General features: G+C 35.0%; 1 protein-coding gene across 3 annotated transcripts in view; it reads right to left on the bottom strand.

Annotated features, from left to right (window-relative positions):
- NCAM2 (neural cell adhesion molecule 2) overlaps positions 1–23,302 on the bottom strand; it is a 508,052-nt gene that overhangs the window by 352,205 nt on the left and 132,545 nt on the right. The gene's annotated exons all lie outside the window — the stretch shown is intronic.

Genomic DNA, 23,302 nt, shown 5'->3' with positions numbered 1-23,302 from the left:
TTCCCTCAGTGGAGAGAATCTACTGCCTCTGGGACTATGTTTAAATAGTCCATTTTGGTGCTTATAGAGGCCTTCAGGGAAGGGTACCTCTCAAAGCAGGGTTAATTTAAGAAACTAGTTACTCTCTTTTCTTGCTGATCACTAAGTCTTCCCAGAACAACCTCTACATTCTGTTCTCTAACAATATGCACAGATTTTTATTAACAAATTATTCTGACTTCTTAAATTGCATTTAGGATATTTTGCATTTAGGGACTTTCTTAGAAAGTAATCTGTAGAGTCAGGAATTGTGACATGTTAAAAATATTGAAAAATAGGTAACTTTTCAAGATTTTGTAGATAATAGTTTGAACAAAAGTGAGAAAAAAAAAGAACACTAGAGCATGATGCTGGCTCTTGCTGAGCACCTCTGATAACAGCTGCAATCAGAGCACAAGGTCTGGACCCTGATGACTCCACTGAAAAGCAGTTGGTGAGACTTAGATGGAAGAAAAATCTGTCAACCTCATGTAATTTTTATTCTGTAATTTTGAAATTAGAATACACCTTGCTTGTTAACATCAGTAGAATAATTTACTGAAGCCCAAAAGGAAAATAGCACTAAAGGTGGGATGAATATTCTCATGTTTCTGTTAGTAGTTTTATTTTCAGTAAGAATCATTTACTAAAGGAATGGCTTACTGGATGTGTTTGCTGTGCCCATAGACCCCAGGGGAATTTTCAGATACTCCAGCTAACATTACTGAAATAGAAACTTGTGCTTCAATGGATAGTGTATGTGATAATTTGTCTTTATATCCCACAAAACTGTGTTTAAATTTTCAGTACCATTTATATTTCAAGACTTGTTCCTTGTGGTTATTATTCTATGACTTCTGAAATTAATACAAAGCAATAACATTATACCAATTCTAATGATTTAAAAGTGGATTTTAACATTTTATCACTTTTTAAATTGTAACCTGACAATTTATTCTAGCCATAGGGAAATACTCTTTTTAAAAAATTCTGGATAAATCTTAGAAATCAACATTACTTTTTTATGTTCCAAATTCTTGGAGCCATCTTCTTTAGTAAGTATTCTTGATAAATATCTATTTAATATAGAAGTTACCACAGAAGTATATTTCCAGAAAAGCAAGGCTTTGTAACAAAAATTACAAGTAATTTTAGATTTACTTATATCAGATTCATGAATTCTAGTAATTAACAATCTTATAAAATAGAGTTTAACAACAATGGCATCTAGTATTTTTCACATGTAGAACTAAATATTCACTTATCCACTGACATTTTAAATATTTTGATATACAAAAACATGCATATATATATTATTGGAACTCCATGTATTTTTATATTACAGACTTCTTCTCTGAACACATACTTACAAACAATATTTTCTCTAGCATCTCAAAATTCTAAAAATGTACTTGAATGTTTATCCTACATGAAAAGTAAACACAGAAAATTGAAAACATCTAGATTGTTGCAATTATATATATATATGTATGCATGTGTATATATATATGTGAATATACATTCTTTACTATGTATCTTGTATATTAATTTCTTTTTTGTATTCTACAATAAAAACTATATGGGGCAAGAGTGTTTATGAAAAAATCATTCTAAATCTTCAGGAACAGATGCAAAGTACTACACACATGAACAAATCTGCATTATTTTTCTGAGGATGCCACAAAAAAATTAGCACAGGCCTGGTAGCTTGAAATGACAGAAATGTATTCTATTAGTATGCAATGTATTCCTCACCTCTTCCAGCTTCTGGTGGCTGTTTGCATTCCTTGACTTGTGAGCACATCGCGCCAATCTCTGCCACTTCGATCACATTGTCTCCATTCTTTTCTGTCAGCCTGAAAGCCCCCTCTCATCTTTTTTTTTTTAGAAGAACCCTTATTATTGGACTTGGAGCATATCCATATAATCTTCATATCAAGATCCTTCACTAATTTACATCTGCTGTTATGGGCTGATTTGTATCTCTACAAAATTCATATGTTGAAAGCTCAGTACCTCTGAACGTGGTTGTCCTTGGAGATAGGGTTTTTGAAGAAGTAATTAAGGTACAATGAGGCCACATGTTTGGGTGATAAAGTCTTACTGGTATCCTTATAAGGTGAGGAAATGTGCACAAAGAGACACCAGGCATGTGCACGTGCAGAGGGAGGACCATATGAGAAAAGCTGATCATCTGCAAGCCACGAAGGGTGGCCTCTGAGGAAACCAAACCTGTTGACACCTTGATCTTGAACTTCTAGCCTCCAGAACCGAGAAGAAAAACTTCTGTAGATAGAGTCAATCTAATCTGTGCCATTTTGTAATGGCAGCCCTAGCAACCGAATAAATCAGCAAAGACCTTTTTCCCAAAGAGGGTAACTTTTACAGGTTCTGAGGGAGGCCAACATCCAACTCACTACATTATGTAACTATCCGGTATTGTGAAGATATCATAGCATTAACAAAGTGATGAACAAGTAGGAAAAAAATCACTACAATGTTGGAAATGCTTTAACATGTATGTAACATCACCCAAACCAACAACCATTGTATCAAATGAATAACCACTCAAATATTGAAATAACGAAACATCTTTTTGCCATGAAAATGCTTAGTTTAAAATTGTTATTTAGTTATTGGGAATATTTTTCATCATTATCAAAATTAAAATTACAAATGTTTTCATCTGAATATGCCACTGCTGAAAGAAGTTATCTGTTGGAGTCTAACAGTAACATCTATTTTACAATATTGCTGATGTTTTGGGAAACGAGAATATGAAAAAGATGCAACCCTCACTCTAAGATGCAGATCATAAAATGGTGTGAAGACAGTTGCTTTTAAATGATTCTTACTGTGTGGCAGGCAAATAAAGACACTAAACAGAAGATACAGCTTAAGATTTGGGAACTGTGATTATCACTCTCATCTTCAATTTACAGATAATGGTAACAAAGCATAGAAAAGACACGTCAAACACATCTGTCTGGCTTTAAAGTCCCCAGAGGTTGGTTGGTTGATTTTATGTTGTGTTACTATCACATCAAGGATTAGAGAGCTATCATGGCAGTCTGCAGAGTGGACTGGAGATACTGGCAAAACTGGGTGCGCTCAAGGTAAACTAGTAGAGAAACTTTGCTTCTATGATTCAGCCCAACAACTGATGAAATCTGTGCTTGTTCACACATAATGAATGTGAAACGCAGGTGTTTCCAAGACAAACATTATTAGCATGTGCCAGGACTTCCTCTTTGAAAGGCCTTGATTAGAGCCTGAAAGTGGGACAAAAGATAGGTTTCTTTCTTAGAGGGCTGTTGACCCTGGAGGAGATAAAAATAAGCTGGTATCTGAGCTTAAGGTAACACTGTTATTAAAGTTTTTGCCAAGTACTCCAACAACCAAATTATGAGTGTCACTTTCCTGCTAAGAACCTAGACCCATGAAGGGAAACAACAAAGCCATCCCATGCAGCATGGAGAAGAATCTCAGCACTAAAAAATAACAAACAGAAAAACTGATTACTGTCTTCAAAGGATATCCTCTAGGCTTGGAAGCAACTAAAGGAACTCACCCTTATGCTGTCATCATTTTCCTAAATCACACAGAATGTCACAAAAGTCTCCCCTCATAAAAACATCTTATAGGCATTTTTCAGACAAGCATTAAAAAAAACTGCTATAATGTAAAATGTCACAATGTACAAAAGAATTCTTCTTTCCAATGTTCTAACTTTGTAGTTGATTTTTTAAAGATAATTTTTATGATATTCTAGCATAAGTAGTCATATTTTTAGCACAAATTGGTAATGTAATTTTCTACTTTTTAAATTTTACTATACAAGCAGCATGCTTTAACCACATTTTAAAATAAGTTCACAATATTTTAACTTGCTAAATGAATTTTCCCAATATTGTTATCTGCTTAATAATGTATACTATGACTATGTTCTTGAGGATTATTTAGTAGGTAAAAAGGATATTAAATTGAGTGTTTGATGACTAATACTGCAGCTGGTGAACTGGTTAGTGCAGTTCATCATATATTTCCAGGTACACAGAGTGACTATACTTGCTTGCTCCCTTGAGATCAGGTGTGGACAATTGATACTTCGGTTATGAGTTAGGAGTGGAAGTTCTGTGCCAGTTCTGGAAAGAACCTTTAAAGGACAGAACACGATTCAACCCATTTACTTGTTCCCTTTGCCGTGGAAATTGTAAATATACCAGACATAGCTGCTGTTTCAGATGGAGTGTTAGACTAAAGGCCATCTTCTGAAGACTGGTGATATGTAATCAGATAAGAGAAACCAACATATTTCTTTACTATTATCATCATTATTATTATATCTTATTATTTCAGTTTGTACTGCTTAATGTCACAGCCTAAAACTATTGCATTATTAATGAAATCAGTGGAATGTTGTATAGAAATCAAAGTAAATAAACCAGAGTCACATACGAAATTATTGATGGGTCTTACAAATAAAACATGAGCAAAGGAAGGCAGACACATAATAATATATAAAAAAGTGATTTGACTTACATTATAAAAACAGATATGAATAGGCTGTTTAAGGACATAAGCATAAATGTTAAAAACATCAAGAAAGAGAGAGAATCCAAGATGGCGGCGTGAGTAGGGGACCAGAAATCTCCTCCCAAAACCATATATATTTTTGAAAATACAACAAATACAAATATTCCTAAAAGAGAGACCAGTGGATACAGTACAACATCCAGGCTACATCTATATCTGGGAGAACTCAGCATCTCACGAAGGGGGTAAGATAAAAGCTGAGGCCTGGCGGGACCCAAGCACTCCCCGCCTCAGCTCCCTGGTGGGAGGAAAGGAGTTGGAGTGGGGAGGAAATGAAAGCCCAGGACTGCTAAACAACCAGATCTAGAAATCCCCACTGGGAGTGCAGACAGACATTGCATGGTGTGCTGGACATTAGAAAAACAGAAAAGCAAAATTCTCGAGCGGGTCGCCTCAGGCGGCTCCCCTGGGACAAAAGAAGAGTGAATCCTTTTTTAAAGTCTTAAAGGGACGGGGACATCACAGCAGGACAGAAGCGTTTTGGCACACTCAACCTAGCAGCTGGGAATCCTGGGAAACTCCAGGCACCCTAACCTCCTGGGAGGCAGCACAACTCTGAAGCCCCTCAGAGCAATAATCAGCCAGCCAGTCATTCCCCCCAATGGCGCGGCCCCTGACACAGTGGCCCAGTAACCTGAGAGCAGCTGTATGAGCCCAGGGCAGTGGCAGCCAAGCAGCCTGGGAGCGGCCACGCATGCCTGCAGTGGCAGCAGAGTGGCACAGAAGTGGCAGTGCCCCCAGCAGCTGCTAAGAATCTCCTCCCAGCGCGCAGCCGCCCGGGCCAGACCCAAAGGCAGCCGACAGCACATAGCGGGGCGGAGCAGGCAGTTAGGGGTTCCGCTCTAGCAGGAGAGCACACTCGCTTGCCTGCCCCTCTCTGCAGGGCTCTGGGCTACCCTGAAGGCAACACTGCCCACAGCAGCTTAGGGGATTAATCTGGAGGCTGCTCCAGGAGTGCGGGTAAATGACAGAGGCAGCGGAGAAGGGCAAGGTGACCAGCAAACAGGAAAGTATGTTGTTCCTCCAGCTTACACACACGCTACCTGCCTACAGCTACCTCTATCACCATGAAAAGCCAGAAGAATTTGGTCCAGTCTAAAACTACCCAGACAACCCCTGAGAGAGGGACTGGGGAGAAAGATTTAACCAATCTTCCTGAAAAAAAATTCAAAATAAAGGTCATAACCATGCTGATGGACCTGTAGAGAAATACGAAAGAGCTAAAGGAAAAAGGAGGGAGGGAGAATACAGAAATAAAACAATCTCTGGAAGGACATAAGAGCAGAATGGATGAGGTGCAAAAGGACGTTAATGGAATAGAAATCAGAGAACAGGAACACAGAGAAGGGGAGGCAGAGAGAGATAAAAGGATCTCTAGGAATGAAAGAATATTAAGAGAACTGTGTGACCAATACAAATGAAAAACATTCACATTATAAGAGTACGAGAAGAAGAAGAGAGAGAAAAAGAGATAGAAAGTGTCTTTGAAGAAATAATTGCTGAAAACGTCCCCAAACTCAGGGGGAAATAGTCTCTCAGACCATGGAGGGCCACTGAACTCCCAACAAAAGGGACCCAAAGAGGACAACACCAAGACATATAATAATTAAAATGGCAAACATCAAGGACAAGGACAGAGTATTAAAGGCAGCCAGAGAGAGAAAAAAGGTCACCTACAAAGGAAAACCCCAGGCTATCATCAGACTTCTCAACAGAAACCTTAAATGCCAGAAGACAATGGCATGATATATTTAATGCAATGAAACAGAAGGGTCTTGAACCAAGAATACTGTATCCAGCAGGATCATCATTTAAATATGAAGGCTAGATTAAACAATAGCCAGACAAAAAAACGTGGAGGGAATTTGCCTCCAACAAAAAACCTCTACAGGATATTTTAAAGGAACAGCTCTATACTGAAGCACTCTGAAGGCTAAATAGATGTCAAAAGAGAAAATAAAATCACACCAAAGAAAGCACACCAACCAAATACTAACTAAAGGCAAAAAATAAAATCAACTACACACAAAAGCAGTTAAAGGAAAAACAAAAGAGTAAAGAATAAAACACCTAACATATAAAGAATGGAGGAGGAGGAGGAATAAGAAAGGAGAGGAAAAAAAGAATCATCAGACTCTGTTTATAACAGCTTAATAAAAGAGTTAAGTTAGAAGGCTACATAGTAAAGAAGCTACCCTTGAACCTTTGGTAACCACAAATCCAAAGCCTGCAATGGCAAAAAGTACATATCCTTCAATATTCACCCTAAATGTAAATGGACTGAATGCACCAATCAAAAGACACAGAATAATAGATTGGATAAAAAAGCAAGACTTATCTATATGCTGCTTACAAGAGACTCACTTCAAAACCGAAGACATACAAAGACTAAAAGTTAAGGAATGGAAAAAGATATTTCATGCAAACAACAGAGAGAGAAAAGCAAGTGTTGCAGTACTAGTATCAGACAAAATAGACTTCAAAACAAAGAAAGTAACAAGAGATAAAGAAGGACATGATAAAGGGGTCAGTCCAACAAGAGGATATAACCATTATAAATATATATGCACCCAATACAGGAGTGCCAACATATGTGAAACAAATACTAACAGAATTAAAGGAGGAAATAGAATGCAATGCATTCATTCTAGGAGACTTCAACACACCACTTAGTCCAAAGTACAGAAACTCTAATATCATCACTCTAATATCATCACTCTAATATCAAAACCAAGCAAAGGCACCACCAAAAAAGAAAATTACAGATCAATAATCAATATCCCTGATGAAAAAAGATGCAAAAATACTCAATAAAGTATTAGCAAATGGAATTCAAAAATACATCAAGAGGATCATACACCATGACCAAATGGGACTCATGTCAGGGACGCAAGGATGGTACAACATTCAAAAATCGATCAACATTGTCCACCACATCAACAAAAAGAAGACAAAAACCACATGATCATCTCCATACATGATGAAAAAGCATTCTACAAAATTCAACATCCATTCATGATAAAAACTCTCAACAAAATGGCTATAGAGGGCAAGTACCTCAACATAATAAAGGACATACATGACAAATCCACAGCCAACATCATACTTAACAGTGAGAAGCTGAAAGCATTACCTCTAAGATGGGAAACAAGACAGGGATGCCCACTCTCCCCACTATTATTCAACATAGTGCTGGAGGTCCTAGCCACGGCAATCAGGCAAAACAAAGAAATTCAAGTCATCCAGATTGGTAAAGAAAAAGTCAAACTGTCACTATTTGCAAATGACATGATATTGCACACTATTCCTAAGGACTCCATTCCAAAACTATTAGAACTAATATCTGAATTCAGCAAAGTTGCAGGATACAAAATTAATACACAGAAATCTGTTGCTTTCCTATACACTAATGATGAACTAACAGAAAGAGAAATCAGGAAAACAATTCCATTCACAATTGCATCAAAAAGAATAAAATACCTAGGAATAAACCTAACCAAGGAAGTGAATGACCTATACCCTGAAAACTATAAGACACTCTGAAGAGAAATTAAAGAGAACACTAACAAATGGAAACTTATTCCATGCTCTTTGGCTAGGAAGAATTAATATTGACAACATAGCCATCCTTCCTAAAGTAATCTACAGATTCAATGCAATGCCTATCAAAATACCAACAACATTCTTCAATAAACTGGAACACATAGTTTTAAAATTCAGATGGAACCACAAAAGACCCCGAATAGCCAAAGCAATCCTGAAAAGGAAGAAAAAAGCAGGGGGCATCTCACTTCCCAACTTCAAGCTCTACTACAAAGCCACAGTAATCAAGACAATTTGTTATTGGCACAAGAACAGAGCCACAGACCAGTGGAACAGAATAGAGTCCAGATATTAACCCAAACATATATGGTCAATTAATATTTGATAAAGGAGCCATGGACATACAATGGGGAAATGACTGTCTCTTCAACAGCTGGTGTTAGCAAAACTGGACAGCTACATGTAAGAGAATGAAACTCGATCATTGTCTACCCCATACACAAAAGTAAATTTGAAATGGATCAAAGACATGAATGCAAGCCATGAAACCATAAAACTCGTAAAAAAAAAACATAGGAAAAAATCTCTTGGACATAAACATGAGCGACTTCCTCATGAACATATCTCCCTGGGCAAGGGGAAGAAAAGCAAAAATGAGTATGTGGGACTATATCAAGCTGAAAAGCTTCTGTACAGAAAGGAAACCACCAATAGAACAAAAAGGAATCCTACAGTATGGGAGAATATATTCATAAATGACAGATCTGATAAAGAGTTGACATCCAGAATAAATAAAGGGCTCATGAACCTCAACAAACAAAAAACAAATAATCCAATTAAAATTTGGGCAGAGGAGCTGAACAGACACTTCTCCAAAGAAGAAATTCAGATGGCCAACAGGCACATGAAAAGATGCTCCACACTGCTACTTACCAGAGAAATGCAAATTAAAACCACAGTTTGATATCACCTCACCCCAGTAAGTATAGCCACCATCCAAAAGACAAACAACAACAAATGTTGGTGAGGTTGTGGAGAAAGAGGAACCCTCCTTCACTGCTGATGGGGATGTAAATTAGTTCAACCATTGTGGAAGCAGTATGGAGGTTCCTCAAAATGCTCAAAATAGACTTACCATTTGACCCAGGAATTACACTTCTAGGGATTTACCCTAAGAAGGCAGCAGCCCAGTTTGAAAAAGACAGATGCACTCCTATGCTTATCGCAGCACTATTTACAATAGCCAAGAAATGGAAACAACCTAAGTGTCTATGAGTAGATGAATGGTTAAAGAAGATGTGGTACATATACACAATGGAATATTATTTAGCCATAAGAAGAAAACAAATCCTACCATTTGATATTATTTAGCCATAAGAAGAAAACAAATCCTACCATTTGCAGCAACATGGATGGAGCTAGAGGGTATTATGCTCAGTGAAATAAGCCAGGCAGAGAAAGACAAGTACCAAATGATTTCACTCATATGTGGAGTATAAGAACAAAGCAAAAACTGAAGGAACAAAACAGCAGCAGACTCACAGAACCCAAGAATGGACTAACGGTTACCAAAGGGAAAGGGACTGAGGAGGATGGGTAGGAAAGGAGTGATAGTGGTGGGGGGGAGAAAGGGGGTATTATGATTAGCATGTATAATGGGGAGACATGGGGAGGGCTTTGCAACACAGAGAAGACAAGTAGTGATTCTATAGCATCTTACTACGCTGATGGACAGTGACTGTAATGGGGTTTGTGGGGATACTTGGTGATAGGGGGAGTCTAGTAAACATAATGTTCCTCATGTAATTGTAGCTTAATGATAACAAAATTTTTAAAAAATCAAGAAAGTGATTACTAGAAGTTAGGGTAGGAGTTATCACTAAAGATTGTGCCCTCAAAGCAATACTCATAAATTTCTAGAGAGCTTGCAGGGTTCTTTGTTATTGAGTGGTTATATGGGTATTTGCTTTTAATATTAATTATGGTACACATTTCTGCTTTATGTACTTGTCTGTTTTATATTCCATAATGAAATGTTTTCATAAAAATAAACTGATTTCTCTATGCTGATAGTACAAAACCAAAATCTGTGTTTATAGTATAAAGAATCTTTTATTCAAATCTATGCATGGTTTATGGAATTAATAGTCAGTTACTTTGATGTGCATATGTATTATGCCAAATCTCATATTAGAATACTGGTCACTGTTTCTCCCATTCAATATATACAAAGATTTTATTAAACACAAGTTTTCATAAAAATATACATATATCTACAGAGGTAAACAGTATATATTTTCCTACCACACATGTCCATTTATAATACTTGTGAATTATAACATAACCTGTGAAAGTCTTGCATGCAAGAAAAGAGGGTTTTGCTGATGAGATTAACTTAAGGTTTTTGAGATAAAATGGGGTGATTATTACATATTATCTATGTGGACCCAAGGTGATCATGAGTCCTTATAAGGTAAAGGGGAGTCAAACAATGATATGTGACTATGGAATCAGAGGTTAGAGAATAAAAAGAGTGGGGGGAGAAAGCAAGACTGAGTGTGAGATAGAGAACAAGGGAATGATTTGAAGATGCTATTCAGGAGGCTTGGAAGATGAAGGAAAGAGCTATGTGCAAATGCATGCAGCCAGCCTCTAGAAGCCAGAAAAAGTGAACAGTTTCTCACTATATCCTCAAGTAGGAAAATATGACAACACCTAGACTTTAGCTCTATATCATTAATTTAAATTTCTGACTTCATGTACTTTATGTGATATATTTGTGTTGTTTTAAATCATTAACTCCGGGGAAATTTGTTACAGTATCAAGAGGAAACATATAACTGTAGCTATTTATATAAGTATGTACTTTACATTTTTGATTTCTAGATATCCAGAATATTTCATAGTATCTTGGACATTAAAGAAGTTCAATATATATTGAGAAATAAATGAGTAAAATAAGAAAACGACAAAGAAGACTGTGAAGTTACTAGAGATAAGCCATTTTTAGTTAATCCTTTAAGAATATTTTTAAATACTGTTTTTATTACACTTTTTAAGTTAAAATCTTTTGAATGAACTATAAACATTAAATTGTATAATGCACAATTTTCATACATCACTGTTACTTAGTGTCACTTATATAGAGAACTACAGTAATAGACAGATATCCAATTAGAGGAAAATATAGGACTATTCTACACAGATTATAAATCAATAGTTTAAAAGAGTAAAGCACAAAGCCCAATTTGGATCTGTGAATTATTCTCTAGAGATGAAGATACTAATCTGACATTGCTTCTATACATAATTATTGAAGGATGATACCTCTGTCTATATCAATACTCATACCACTTTTCCAAAAAAATTAATCAGTATTTCCTATATTGGCTACTATTTTCATAGGCATTAGTATGACTTCAAATTTTTAAATGAAGATTCCAAATTATTGTCTTTTTTCTGATATAATTATTTAACTGATATAATTCTAATTTTTGATAGAATTTTTTTCCTAAATAATTTTATAGCTTCATAGAGGATATTAATATGACCCTACAATCCTTCTGTGGATCAGAGGCAAGTAAAAGCAATGTAAGGAATGTCAAAATAAAATTCTAAATATATTGTCCTATGGTTTCATATAATGTCAAGAGTATTCACTTTATAACTGAAATACCTAGTTTAATTAAATATTATTATTTTTACATGCTAATTTATATAACATGAACGAAAATATTAATAAATTTCTGGCTTACAGTTTTAAACATATGCCATCACTTTAATACTCAAATATATCACATGTTTAACTCTTTTTGATTTAGTAAATTAATAATTTTTAAATTCCACAATTTGGTAATTTATACAGAGGCAAAAATTACAGCATACTTTCTTTGTTCTCAAGATGACATGATTATCTATGTAGAAAACTACAAAAGAATCAGAAAAAAACTGGTAGAACCAATGATCTGTGATAGCAAAGTTATATAAAATAAGGTTAATATACAAGTCAATTACTTTCCTATAGATCATCAATGAACAAGTAGAATTTGAAATTAAAAATACAGCACCAATTTCACTGGTATGCTAAAAGTTGAAATACTTAAATCTGAAAAATATATATATGTACAAGCTCTATATGAAGAAAACTACAAAAATTTGATGAATTAAACAAAAAAAACTACACAACTGGGGACAATTTCATGTCCTAGAAGATAATATGGGAGAAATCTTAGATGACCTTGGGTATGATGATGCCTTTTTAGATAAAGCATAATCTATGAAAGAAAATATTGACAAGCTAGATATACTTAAAATTAAAAACGACTATGCTATCAAAGATGCTATCAAAAGAATGAGAACATTTGCAGAGACACAATTAACAAAGAACTTTGCTTCAAAATACATAAAGAACTCTCAAAACTAAACAATCAGAAAACAAACAACACAATTAAAAATGGGACAAAGACTTTAAGAAACACCTCACCAAAGAAGATACACAGATGGCAAATAAGCATATGAAAAGATGCTCCTCATCTTATGTCATGAGGGAAAAGCAAACTAAAGTAATAATGAAATATCACTATATACTTATTAGAATGGCCAAAATCCAGAACACTGACATCAAATGTTGACAAAGATATGGATCAACAGTAACTCTCATACATTTACGGTGGGAATGCAAAATGGTATGGCCAGTTTAGCAGATAGTTTGGGTTTTATTTTAATAAAACTAAACAAACTATTACCAAATAATCCAGCAATCATGCTTCTTGATATTTACATACGGATTGGAAAGCTTATGTCCAAACAAAAACCTGCACACTCATGTTTATGGCAGCTTTATTCATAATTTCCATAACTTGGAAGTGCCCATGATGCCCTCCAGTAAGAGAAAGGATATGTAAACTGTGTTGCATCCAGAAAATAGAATATTATGCAGCGTTAAACAGAACTGGACTATCAAGTCATGAAAAGACATGAAGAAACCTAAAATACATGTTACTAAGTGAAAGAGGTCAATCTAAAAAGACTACACACTGTCTGATTCTAACTGTATGACATTCTGGAAATGACAAAACATTGGAGAGAATAAAAAGGTCAGTAGTTTCCATGGGTTAGGGAGTAGGGTGAGTGGAGGGATGAACAGATGGCACAGAACAATGAAACTATTCTGTTTTATAATAAGACACATCATTATATATTTTTTCCAAACCCATAAAATATACAACAGAGTGAACCCTAAAATAAACTACAGGCTTTGGATGATAATGATGTGAATAGAACTTCATCTAAGGAACAAATGTACCACTCTGGAAAGTGATGTTGATAATGGGGGAGACTACTCATGTGTAGGGGTAAGGGGAATATGGGAAATTGCTATAACTTCCTTTCAATTTTGCTGTGAATCTCAAACTGCTCTAAGAAAACTGCTGTGAATCTCAAACTGCTCTAATCAGAACACAATTCAAACAGTTCTGATTTAACAAGTTAGTATTTTTTTTAATTCATAAAAATTTGGTAAAAAACATAGAAGCAAAGATATAACAGAGAGAAAGTCAATCAAATTAAAAGTATTTCTTCAGGTATGGATAGTATTTAATAGAAAAAATGTTTTAAAATTTTCTCATCCCTATTGATTACCCTTACAGGTTATCAATAAATAATTTGGGTTACTTATAATTAAATATTTCCTTTTCATTATGTTGAAAGTTTTACATTAATGAAAATATGAGGGAGGATTCAAGATCGCGGCATAACAGGTAAGACAGAGAACTCCTCCCAAAACCATATATAGCACAAAAATTTACTTAGTACAATTAATACTAAAAAGGCAACAGGAAAGAAGGCTACAACAGATTATATACATCTGGAAAACAGAGCACACCTCATGAAACAGGGGAACGAATGAAAGCCTTGAACTGGTGGAACCAAGCCCTCCCCCCACACCAGTTCAATGGGGGGAAGAAGAGAAATGGAGCAGAGAAGGGGTGGAAGCCTAGGACTGCTGAACACCCAGCCCTGGAGATTTACTTTTGGAGCACAAACGAACATTGCATGGTGCTCTGGAGATTAGTGGGGTTGGAAAGCTAAGACAGGTGGAATACTTGGAGGGGCTGAGATTTCAGCCATTTGTGGAGGACAGGGATCCAGCTGCAATGGGACAAGGTAAGGTGGGTGGTCTGAGAGGCATCCTAGCAGCAAGAGGGCTGTTGAAGGGATGAGGCTGGCATGGAGCTTGCTATGCAGGAGAAGGGATAGGAGGACAAGATTGTCTGGGTATGCTCTGTCCAACAGGTTGTGAATTTTCAAGAGCTTCAGGCACTCCATCCCCCTGGCTGGTTACTCAGCTCCAAGGCCCCCCAATGTGATATACAGCCTGCTGCACCTTCCTCCTAGCTTCCTGTCACTGGCTTGCAAACCAGCAGTCCCTGCTCTGGCATCAGGCCAACCAGAAGGAGACCCTGCCTACAGCAGCTACAGACATAAAGCACAGAGGATAACACCTGTGTGCTCGGCCCACTGGCTCTGACAGTGGAGACAGGCACTGTAGCCGGGAAGCAGGAAACAGCCCTTTCCTCCCCCCAAGCACCAGTATCACCTGTGACCCCTGACATCACTCCAGGGGCTGAACAGCTCCAGAGACTAGAGCTTCTGGGAACTAGAGGGAGCCACATACAAATATGAAATGACAAAGGAACCTGGTTCAAACGAAAATCTCACAAACACCAGAAGAAAGGCTAAATGAAACTGAACTCACCAATCTTCCTGAAAATAAAAATAAAAAATATGCTTATGAAAGTACAGAAAAATATTCAAGAACTCAGAAATGAATTTAGGATGGAGATTCAATCATTAAGAAATTCCGTATCTGAAATGAAATGTACAATGGAGGGATTTAAATGCAAATTAGATGTAGTAGAAGATAGAGGAAATGGAATAGAAATTAGAGAAGAGGAATACAAAGAAACTGAGGCACAGAGAGATAAAAGGATCTAGGACTGAAAAAACACTGAGAGAACTACATGACCAATTGAAACAGAACAATATTCACATTATAGGAGTACCAGAGAAGAAGAGACAGAAAAAGGGATAGAAAGTGTCTTTGAAGAGGTAATTGTTGAAATATTCCCCAATATGGGAATGAGATATTCTCTCAGGCCATGGAGGTACACAGATCTCCCAACACAAGGGACCCAAGGAAGACAACACCAAGAAATATAATAATTAAAATGGCAAAGACCAAGGATAAGGACAGACTTTTAAAAGCAGCAAGAAAGAGAAAAAAGATAACATACAAAAGAAAACCCATCAGGCTATCATCAGACTTCTCAACAAAAACCTTACAGGCCAGAAAGGAGTGGCATGATATATTTAATGCAATGAAGCAGAAGGGCTTTGAACCAAGAATACTCTACCCGAAAAGGTTATCATTTAAATTTGAAGGAGGGATTAAACAATTTTCAGATAAGCAAAAACTGAGAGAATTTACCTCCCACAAACCACCTCTACAGTGCATTTTGAAAGGACTGCTATAGATGGAAGTGTTCCTAAGGCTAAATAGATGTCACCAGGGGAAATAAAACCACAGTAAAGAAAGTAGAACAACTAATTACTAAGCAGATGCAAAATCAAATCAACTATGCTCAAAGTCAATCAAAGGATAAACAAAGAGTACAGAATATGATACCTAATATATAAAGAATGGAGGAGGAAGAAAAAGGGAGGAAAAATAACCTTTAGGTTTTGTTTGTAATATCATACTAAGTGAGTTAAGTGAGTTAATTAAACTATTAAATAGTGAGGGAATTACCCTTGAACCTTTGATAACCACAGATCTAAAGCCTGTAATGTCAATAAGTAGATACCTATCAATAATCACAATAAATGAAAATGGTCTGAATGCACCAATCAAAAGACATAGAGTCACTGAATGGATAAAGAAACAAGACCTGTCTATATGTAGCCTATAAGAAACTCACTTCAAACCCAAAGAAATACACAGACTGAAAGTAAAGGGATGGAAAAAGATATTTCATGAAACTAAAAGGGAGAAAAAGCAGGAGTTGCAGTACTTGTATCAGATAAAATAGACTTTAAAACAAGAGACAAAGAAGGACATAATGATAAAGAGGTCAGTCCAACAAGAGGATAAAACTATTATAAATATCTATGAACCCAACACAGGATCACCTACATATGTGAAACAGATACTAACAGAATTAAAGGGGGAAATAGAATGTAATGCATTCATTCTAGGAGACTTCAACACACCACTCACTCCAAAGGACAGATCAACCAGACTGAAAAGAAGTAAAGAGACAGAGGCACTGAACAATCAATTAGAATAGATGGAACTAACAGACATCTACAGACATTCCATCCAAAAGCAACAGGATACACATTCTTCTAAGGTGCACATGGAACATTTTCCAGAATAGACCACATACTAGGCCAGAAAAAGAGCCTCAGTAAATTCAAAAAGATTCAAATTGTACCAACCAGCTTCCCAGACCACAAAGGTATGATGCTAGAAATATATTACATAAATAAAATGAAAAGCCACAAACATATGGAGGCTTAATAACATGCTCCTAAATAATCAATCAATCAATGACCAAATAAAAACAGAGAGCAAACAATATATGGAGTCAAATGAGAGCAATGATTTAACACCACAAAATCTGTGGGATGCAGCAAAGGCTGTGCTAAGAGGGAAGTATAATGCAATACAGGCCTACCTCAGGAAAGAAGAACAATCCCATATGAACAGTCTCAACTCACAATTAATGAAACTAGAAAGAGAACAAATGAGGCCAAAGGCAGTAGAAGGAGGGACATAATAGAGATTAGAGAAGAAATAAATAAAATTGAGAAGAATAAAACAATAGAAAGAATCAATAAAAACAAGATCTGGTTCTTCAAGAAAATAAACAAAAAGATAAACTGGTAGCCAGACATATCAAGAAAAAAAGAGAGTCTACACACATAAACAGAATCATAAATGAAAAGGAAAAATCACAATGGACACCACAGAAATACAAAGAATTATGAAAGGATACTATGAAAAATTATATGCTAACAAACTAGATAACCTAGAAAAAATAGACAACTTTCTAGAAAAATACAAACTTCCAAGGCTGACCCAGGAAGAAACAGAAAATCTGAATAGACCAATAAGCAGAATGAAGCTGAATTGGTACTTAAAAAACTACCTAAATACAAAACTCCTGGAAGAGATGGTTTCACTGCTGAATTTTATCAAACATTTAGTCAAGACCTAATACCCATCCTCCTTAAATTTTTCCAAAAAGTAGAAGAGGAGGAAATACTTCCAAACTCCTTCTATGAGACCAACATCACTCTAATACCAAAACCAGGCAAAGATACCACAAAAAAAGAAAATTACAGACCAATATCCCTGAAGAACATAGATGCAAAAGTACTCAACAAAATATTAGCAAACCAAATTCAAAAATACATCAAAAAGATAATCCATCATGATTAAGTAGGATTTACTCCACTAATGCAAGGATGGTACAACATTGAAAAATCCATCAACATAATCCAGCACATTAACAAAAAGAAGGACAGAATCCATAGATGCTGAAACAGCCTTCAGCAAAATTCAACATCCATTCATGATAAAAACTCTCAACAAAATGGAGACAGAGGCAAGCACCTCAACATAATAAAGCCTATATACAACAAACCCACAGTTAACATCATACTTTAAAGTGAGAAGCTGAAAGCTTTTCCCTTAAAATTGGGCTAAGACAAGGATGCCCACTCTCCCTGCTTTTATTCAACATAGTACTGGAGGTCCTAGCCACAGCAATCAGACAACACAAAAAAATAAAAGGCATCCAGATTGGCAAGAAAGATGTTAAACTGTCCCTGTTTGCAGATGACATGATATGGTACATAAAAAACCCTAAAGAATCCACTCCAAATCTATTACATCTAATAACTGAATTCAACAAAGTTGCCAGATACAAAATTAATACACAGAAATCTGTTGCATTCCTATAAACTAACAATGAGCTAGCAGAAAGAGAAATCAGGAAAACAATTGCACTCATAATTGCATCAGAAAGAATAAAATACCTAGGAATAAACCTAACCAAGTAAGTGGAAGACCTATACTCTGAAAACTACAAGACACTCATGAGAGAAATTAAAGAAGATACCAATAAATGAAAACACATCCCGTGCTCATGGATAGGAAGAATTAATATTGCCAAAATGGCCATTCTGCCTAAAGCAATCTACAGATTCAATGCAATTCCTATCAAAATATTAACAGCATTCTTCACCAAACTAGAGCAAATAGTTCTAAAATTTATACGGAACCAAAAAAGACCCTGAATAACCAAAGCAATCCTGAAAAGGAAGAATATAGCAGGGGTGGGATTACGCTCCCCAACTTCCAACCCTACTACAAAGCCACAGTAATCAAGACAATTTGGTACTGGCACAAGAACAGACCCACAGACCACTGGAACAGACTAAAGAGCACAGATATAAACCCAACCATATATGGTCAATTAATATACTATAAAGGAGCCATCGATATACAATGGGGAAATGACAGTCTCTTCAACAACTGGTGTTGACAAAACTGGACAGCTGCATGCAAGAGAATGAAACTAGTTTTATAACACAAATGTAAACTCAAAATGGATCAAAGACCTGGATGTAAATCATGAAACCATAAAACTCTTAGAAGAAAACATAGGCAAGAATCTCTTGAATATAAACATTAGTAACTTCTTCCCAAACGCACCTTCTCGGGTAAGGAAAACAAAATCACAAATGAACAAATGGGACTACATCATGTTAAAAACCTTCTGTACAGCAAAGGACATGGTCAGCAGAACAAAAAGGCATCCTACAGTATAGGAGAATATATTCATAAACGACACATCCAACAATGGATTAACATCCCAAATACAGAAAGAACTCACATGCCTCAACACCCAAAAAGCAAATAACCCTTTTAAAAAATGGGCAGAGGATATGAACAGACACTTCTCCAAATAAGAAATTCAGATAGCCAACAGGCACAAAAAAAGGTGTTCCACATCGCTAATTATCAGGGAAATGCAAATTAAAACCACAATGAGATAACACCTCACACCAGGTAGTATGGCCAACATAGGAAAGACTAGGAACAACAAATGCTGGTGAGGATGTGGAGAAAGGGGAAACCTCCTACACTGCTGGTGGGAATGTTCAAATAATTCAACCATTTTGGAAAGCAATATGGAGGTTCCTCAAAAAAGTAAAAATAGAAATACCATTTGACTCAGGAATTCCACTCCTAGGAATTTACCCAAAGAATAAAATTTCTCAGATTCAAAAAGACTTATGCACCCCTATGTTTATTGCAGCACTATTTACAATAGTCAAGAAATGGAAGCAACCTAAGTGTCCATCAGTAGATGAATGAATAAAGAAGATGTGGTGCATATACACAATTTAGTACTATTCAGCCATGGAAAGAAACAAATCCTACCATTTTCAAAACATGGATAGAGCTCGAGGGTATTATGCTCAGTGACATAAGTCAGACAAAGAAAGACAAATATCAAATGATTTGCCCCATTTGTGGAGTGTAACAGTGAGGCAAAACTGAAGGAACAAAATAGCAGACTCACAGAGTCCAAGAAGGGACTCGTGGTTACCAAAGGGGAGGGGTGTGGGAGGGCAGGTGTGGAGGGAGGGAGAAGGGGATCATAGGGTATTATGATTGGTGCACATGGTGTGTGTGGGGTCACGGGGAAGAGAGTGTAGCTCAGAGAAGCAAATAGGGACTCTGTGGCATCTTACTACACTGATGGACAGTGACTGCAATGGGGTATAGGGAAGGACTAGATAATAAGGGTGAATGTAATACCACATTGTTTTTCACGTGAAACCTTCATAATAGTGTATATCAATGATATCCTAATAAAAAATAAAAATAAAAATAGATATTATGAGGAATAATTATACAGCCAAATAAGAGTTTGGGATATTGATGCATATAAAGTTATGCTTTATTCAACATTTTAGAAGGCTGCCAATTTTAACTCAAAAATCCTTTAAAATAAAAGGTTTTCCACTAAATATATTATTAAGCATTTTTAATAAAATTCTGTCGATATACTTATTTCCCTAGACAAACAGGTTAGTTTTTGCATGATTTCCATTCTAAAAAGGTTTGAGTTACAAAGAGCTAGATAATGGCAAATTAAAATGTTACCATTATTCCAAAGACCACAACATTGTAAGAAACAATCTAAAAGATACTTCATGCAGAATTTTCTTGTTTAAATACATTTAGACAATATTAAACATCCTAATTACTTTTTATTTTATGTTTTTTTTATTATTCCTTAAAGTTTTGAAGTGTGCATACATGACAACATAACAGAATAAGTAGAGAGGTTCTTATCTTCCATAACATAATCGTGCTTCTCAGGACATTAGTTCCATGTTCCTAGTAAATTAAACGATGCTCCTTCAAGTTATATCAGAGGAAAAGACTCACTTATTCTTGCACAATGATTATATTTTCTAAGTCCAAAATCCACCTTCTATTCTCAACATCTCTAACCACTAGAAACCTCATAATAGATTTTTGTAAAAATATGCACTCATCATACAATAAATTATCATGATTAAGATAATTTCTTATGTTAAATTTTCTAGTGTCTGAAGAATTTATAGGCAGCTTCAAGGTTGAAAGGATTAGTTAAAACATTATTTAAACCTTCCTTCTTTTGCTCTAATTAAATTATTAAGGCATCCAGTAAGGGAAAATCTATATAGTAACTGGTCAAAATTATTTCTAGTCCACTAATTTTAAAATATTGTTAAAATTTTGATATTATAAAGATTCACATGGTCAATAAATTTGACAGAAATGTGAATATGGAAATGCATATTTTTTAGATTTGTTTACCAGAAAAATTGATAATTGTGATTCAAAAAGCAACCTAAACATATTTTAAATTTTAATGTATTTCACACACATTTGTGGCATTTATTTTAAATCATTTATTTTCATTATTACTTCTTTGGTTATTTTTCACCTTGATATTGCACATCTATTAAAGCATCTTACATCATTTTAAGATTTTCTTATTTCATTTATTGTTCCTCATGAATTCTGATCCAATTTTGTACAGTAATAATTATGCACTTTAAGAACTCAAATAGACTTAATTTAAATATTGACCTTTATTCATTATTTTCTTTTGTCAACTTCTTCTTACTTGACATATGCTTTCAACCCTTTTCTATTTTTTGCCTCACAAGGTCCAAATATTTTATATTTATATTTTATTTTATATTTAATTCATAATCAAATCAAATGTTTAAAAGGGCTCTATGAATCATTAGCATATACTACTCTTGCTCTGCTCTTACAGGATCTTCTAAATCCCAACTTTAGTAAATAGTAATAGTGGAATGTGCAATTTTTATTTCCCCTCATCCTCTATTTTTCATTTGTCTTAAATTATTGTTCAGTAAGAAGAGATCTTGATCTTTTCAGTGCATGTTATGTGGAAAATTCACTAAATCAGTCACTCTGTCTTTCTATTTCTGTGCTGATGAAATTCCCCTACCAGATGCTACATTGCAAGTCAAGGTGATATGTACAACACTTAAATAAATTTCCTGTGAATATCAGACACGCACTTGTTTTATTCTGAAATAAAGAGCGATTTTAGTTTACTCTTGTGGCCTTGTCCTTAAATATAAGAAAATAATTATTCCTGCATAAATCTGATTTAGTATGTTTTTCATCCTTGACCAATACAAACAAACCCAGTTTAACCATAATCTGTCATTCACAGTACATTTCTGTCTGATTTAACCTTCTTTGAAGCTCTCACCCCAGATACACTATGTAGTAGTGTGGTCACCCCATTTCTTTCCTGGCATACAGTTCTTCTTTTTGATTAAAAGGAAAAAAATAGATAATAATATGAGGTAACAAATATACACACTTGACATCACAAAATACCAATCCAACCCATGAGCTGAATACCAGCCAAATTTCCAGTTGTTGATATCATTTGTTCATTCTCTACTGGAGGTAGCATATAAAATATATATTTAGGTAGATACATACTTCTGTTTAAATGTGTTTAAATAAAAACATAATCAACTATTTGACTATCTTTGCAATTGTAAGCCTTTTTCTTCTATTTGAAAATAGATGTTTCCTGATGTTTGTCTCTAAATACATATTATTCATCTTATACATATGCCAACTTTATTATTTATATGATAATTTACTTAAGGATTATTTGAAAACTACTGATAAAACAAAATCATGTAAAAATTATAAAGGTGATATATTTATATAATGACTAATTCTTATTCTTTTTTAATAATGTGAAATATACAATGATACATCAGAGATGTATATGTATACTTTATTTTTGAAAGTTCTTGTGATAGAAATACTTGAAAGAGTGAAATTTAGTTGTAGTTCTTAATATATATGTAGTTTTTTACTTCTAGAAGGCAAAAGTACTATTACATTGGACAGTTTATGTACTTAGCTTTAAAATGTTTCTTTTAATTCACAAAAAAAATGACAATGACTTTTTTAAATGCATACATATGCCTGTTAAAAAAATTAAATTAGTAATGTAAAAGTATGTTTTTGGTTTTATTTTTCAATATGACTGTTTAGCAAATAACTTTGTTTTATTTAACTCTGAAATTTTTACAGATCATTAATTTTTGTAAGGCTTATAATATATACTATTCTCGATGAGCTGCTCTTCCACAGAAACTGCCATTGAAATTTTACTTTTATTTTAAGATTGCATGCTTCAGCTAGTATATCAAATGTATGAAATCCCACAAATTATATACACATACAACTACAAAACACATACACACACACACACAGTGTGCATTTGGGGTTGGTATTGAACACACTTAGTACTACAGATATTTTGGTTATCATGTTACTATGACAAGAATATAAACATATAGATGAAAGAATAGAAAAGAGCCCTTCTACTTAAAGACTGTATACATATGTACATGTGACTGCATATATGGTATATATGTTTAGTCCTACTGAATAAACAAATCTATTCAGATATGTTACCCTTTTATACAATTTGAAAAGGGTATC

This window comes from Manis javanica, chromosome 3 (genome assembly GCF_040802235.1).
Source record: "Manis javanica isolate MJ-LG chromosome 3, MJ_LKY, whole genome shotgun sequence".
NCBI classification, from domain to species: Eukaryota; Metazoa; Chordata; class Mammalia; order Pholidota; family Manidae; genus Manis; species Manis javanica.
This window is presented reverse-complemented; position numbering and strand designations above follow the sequence as displayed.